The sequence below is a fragment of the Gossypium arboreum genome, chromosome 12 (assembly GCF_025698485.1).
Source record: "Gossypium arboreum isolate Shixiya-1 chromosome 12, ASM2569848v2, whole genome shotgun sequence".
Lineage (NCBI taxonomy): Eukaryota > Viridiplantae > Streptophyta > Magnoliopsida > Malvales > Malvaceae > Gossypium > Gossypium arboreum.
The window spans coordinates 61,603,350-61,607,943 of record NC_069081.1 but is presented as its reverse complement, the minus strand read 5'-3'; the positions used below and the strand labels follow the sequence as shown (position 1 = coordinate 61,607,943).

General features: G+C 39.3%; 1 non-coding gene across 1 annotated transcript; it reads right to left on the bottom strand.

Moving 5' to 3' along the window:
* Positions 1-978: 978 nt before the first annotated feature.
* LOC128286377 (small nucleolar RNA R71) lies at positions 979-1,084 on the bottom strand. Its single transcript, XR_008276919.1, has one exon. It is a non-coding gene; the product is annotated as a small nucleolar RNA R71 (small nucleolar RNA).
* Between the last annotated feature and the right edge of the window lie 3,510 nt (positions 1,085-4,594).

The window sequence follows — 4,594 nt, the reverse complement described above, 5'->3', positions numbered from 1 at the left end:
CCCAATTCTATTTTTCTATGAATTCTTAGTTTAGATAATTAGTTAGTTAAAACAAAACCCCCTTATTCTTAGGCTTGATAATAAAAAGACTGTCATTACTAATACTTTTAGTTCCTTTGGGTTCAACAATCAGGTCTTGCTAAAACTATACTACTGTTCGATAGGTACACTTGCCTACATCGTGATAATAGTTAGTTTCAAGAACGATTCTTTATAAATATTTAAAATCTGTCACACAAAATCGCGATCAAGTTTTTGCCGCTGTTGCAAGGGAGCTAAGATATTAGGAACGCTAAATTTTTATTACATTAGGCATTTATTTTTCTTACAAGTTAATTTTACTTTATTTTTATTATTTATTAATTTACTTTTTCTTTCTCTTGGCAGGTTTTTATAGTTTATGACTAGAAGAAACCCGTCAGGACCACTAGTTTTTGACGAAGAAGTCGATCGCACAGTTCACAGAAACCAAAGAGAAATAAGGCGAAGCTTTCGATACATAGAGAACGAGCAAGAGGACGATACTCAAACCTCAACCGAGGAGATAATTGAAAACCAAGACAATCAGCTACCTCCTGCGATACCCGTTGAACTAGCAAATCAAAATCCTGCTCCTCGTACTATGTATGATTATGTTAAACCTAACAGGAATTGAGTCAAGTATAGTTAGGCTTGCTATTGCTGCAAATAATTTTGAACTAAAACCTAACACTATTCAAATGATACAGGAATTTGTTTAGTTTGATGGTTTGTAGGATGAGGATCCAAACACTCACTTGGCAAATTTCCTAGAATTTTGCGATACATTTAAAATTAATGGCGTTTCTGATGATGTCATTTGTATTCGGTTATTCCCTTTTTCATTGAGGAACAAAGCTAAACAGTGGTTGAACTCGTTACCACGAGGGTCAATTACTACTTGGGAACAAAGGACTGAAAAATTTTTATTAAAATATTTTTCACCGGCTAAAACAGCCAAATTACGTAATGATATCTCTTCGTTTGATCAGATGGACTTAGAAACATTTTACGATGCATGGGAGAGATACAAGGACCTACTGTGAAGGTGTCCTCACCATGGATTACATCTATGGTTGCAAGTTCAAACATTCTACAATGGTGTGAATCTATCCACTAGGCAAATGATTGATGCAGCAGCCGGGGAACCATCAACAACAAAACACCTGAAGAGGCTTACGAATTTATTGAAGAGATGTCACTGAATAATTATCAGTGGCAAGTCATGGGGACTAAGCCAACTATAACAGTAGGCGTTTATAACGTCGATTCGGTTACTATGCTGTCAAACCAGGTAGAACTTTTAAATAAAAAGATTGATGGTTTACTTGGTTCTACTCAGGTACATCTAGTAATGAGGTGCGAGACGAATGGTCGAGGAGCATGCACAGAGTATCAACCCTTCAACCCTAGTATCGAGGAAGAACAAGTCCAATATATGGGTAACAATAACTCTAGATCCTAAAATAACCCATATAGTAACACTTATAATGCAGGTTGGAGGAACCATCCCAATTTCTCGTGGGGCGGTCAAGGAAATGAAAGACCACAACATCCTCCGGGTTTTCAACAACCACCCTATCAACAGGAAAAGAAACAGAACCTTGAGGAGATGCTGTCTAAATTTATCTCGATGTCAGAAACCCGTTTCCAGAACATCGATACAGCACTTAAAAATCGACAAGCATCAATCCAAGGGCTCAAAACTCAGATAGGCCAGCTTTCCAAACTAATCTCCAAACGACCACAAGGTAGCTTGCCAATTAATACTGAACCCAACCCAAGGGAACAACTCAACGTGATTAATGTTCAAGATGAAGAAGGATTCATTGAGCCTGAGCCAAAACCAAGGCAAGAAACTGTGGTGAGCAGATATCAATGTGAGGTAGGTCATAATAAAAATAAATCAGTGAATGTCGATTATAAACCTCGTGTGCCATACCTAATGCGACAAGGAAAGACCACTTAGATGAACAATTTGGTAAATTCTTTAAACTCTTAAAAAAATTACATATTAACTTACCGTTTATTAAAGCTCTATCACAGATGCCAAACGTAATGAAATTTTTAAAGGAGCTTTTAGCAAATAAGAGAAAGTTGGACGAGGCGTCGCATGTGGAGCTAAATGCAGTTTGCTCAACTATTCTATAGAATAAACTATCCAAAAAACTAAAAGATCTAGGGAGTTTTACGATTCCTTGCTTAATTGGTAGTTTAGATGTTAATACTGCACTAGCTGATCTAAGGGCTAGAATTAACGTCATGCCCTACAAAATGTTCAAACAATTAGGTCTTGCGAAACCCAAACAGTCTAGGATGAGCAGATAAAACTATAAGATTTCCTAGGGGTATTATTGAAGATGTGCTAGTTAAAATCGATAAATTTATATTTCCCATTGACTTCATTGTTCTAGACATAGAGGAGGATAGCAACACTCTTTTGATTTTAGGATGACCCTTTTTAGCAACTGCTAAAACTATTATTGATGTTGGCACAAGTGAGCTCACACTTTGTGTGGGAGACGAAACAATCACCCTTCAAGCTCTAAATTCTGGCGATACATCAGAAATTGAAGGTGATCGTCTAAACCATTCTACTAAAACTGACAATATGGTGCCACCTACTTTGCAGGAAATGAGTCTAAAGGAAGTACATGAGCCATTCCCAAGCAATCGTAGAGAACCTATTCATAAAGATCGAATGCTACAAATTGAGGAGCTAGATGAATGGCAGATGCATAAACTGAGACCCCAAAACTACGCTAGAACGAGCTCAAAACCTTCCTAAATCAACTTAAGGTTGGAGATAAAGTATTATTAGATGCCACAGATCCTCACATTGCCACTACCAAACCAAATGATGAAATCCCTCTTACGGTACTTAACATTTTCCTATTCAGTACAGTCGAGGTAAGCCATCCCAAGTTCGGCACTTTTTAGGTAAACAACACCCGTCTAAAACCTTATTTTGATGAGAAAGATAGTAGGAATGAGGAGCATAAACTCCTGGAACCACCATGACCATTTAATTGAGAGGTAAGTCGCACTTAGACTATAAATAAGTGCTTCTCAGGAGGCAACCCGAGCACTAACAATATTAATTTCTTTAAATTTTAGTATTTAACACCTAACTTAATAACGGAGATCTTAAATATAGGTTTCCTACACAGACACGGCCACGCGCACGGGTGTGCTTATGACCGTGTGAAAATAGGGCAAAGATTTCCCCAACACGGGCTACGACAAATCCCCATGGCTGTGCGACATGGCCGTGGGCGAACCTGCCAAAATAACACGGGCGTGCGACACACCCGTGCCTTGAACCCGTGGCTGAACCTGTCAAATTAACACAGGCGTGCGACACGCCCTTGTCTAGCACCCGTGGTCGAACCTGTTAAATTAACACAGGTGTGGGCCCATATACATGGGCGTGGGAGAAGTGAACGAAGCCAGGCACTGTCATGCGACATGGCCGTGTGCCCCACACGCCTAAGGAACATGGGCATGTACTAAATGTCAGACGCACCCAAATTCAAAATTCGCGAATCACACGGGCTGAAATTGGGGAACACGGGCTTGTTACCTAGCCGTGAGCGCCAAAATTTATAAATAGGCTGCACTATTCATGGTCTTCTTCACCCAAAAAACCCCTAACCCTATCCGTTGCAAGTCCACACGCCCTCCTCGCCACGCCTGTGCGCCCCCTCCAACTCCATTTTTGACACTCATTCTCCCATTTCTAGCGTTTGTTTACTCTTTTCCCTTTAATTTCACTCATTTTTCATGGTAAGTTATCATAGTACTATGCATTTTTTTATTTTCTTTTCATCTATTTATCACTCACATTTCATATAGAGTAGTTATTATCTTTTCATGTTCAAATTCTTACTTATTACATGATTTCTCTACTCCATTTGATTAGTTAGAAGTGAATAGACATGGTTAGAATAGTTGAAATATTCATGCCTCTTGTGTTGACATTTCTATCCATTCATATAGTATGTTGCATTCCATTGTTTGTCATTTTTCCTTATATCACCATGCTAATGCCACAAAAGTATACTATTGAACTTATTGTTTTAGTTAAACTTAATAGTTGTGGCTAAACATAATTATGGATTGTACCTCCTCGAATTTAATTGCATTTTACCCTGTCTACTCATCAAGACGAATTGATGTTTCCAATTGCAGGTACCATGTCATCTTCACGTTGTAAAAAGACAGTTGTCCCTGCTTCAAAGAAAAACGGAGCGTTATCTTCCTCGGGTCCTACCGCGAAAATTCGCCACCCTTTCCTGCAATTCCCCATCGAGCCCCAAGAAGAACTTTTCCAAATACTGTGGGCCTAACCTTTAATTATGGCCTGCTGCATCGACTGGGCTGCATTAGGACAAGTTCAGTTGGCTGATGTGATTCGGGCCCTCCTAACCACCGACCTGTGGGAGCTTTTTTTTGGGTTCATCGAGCCAACATATCTTGAGCTCACGATGGAACTATGTTCAACATTTCCTCTTCAGACAGTAATGACGAACTACGATGATTCCGGTACGGTGCAATTTTGCCTAGGCGGATTAGT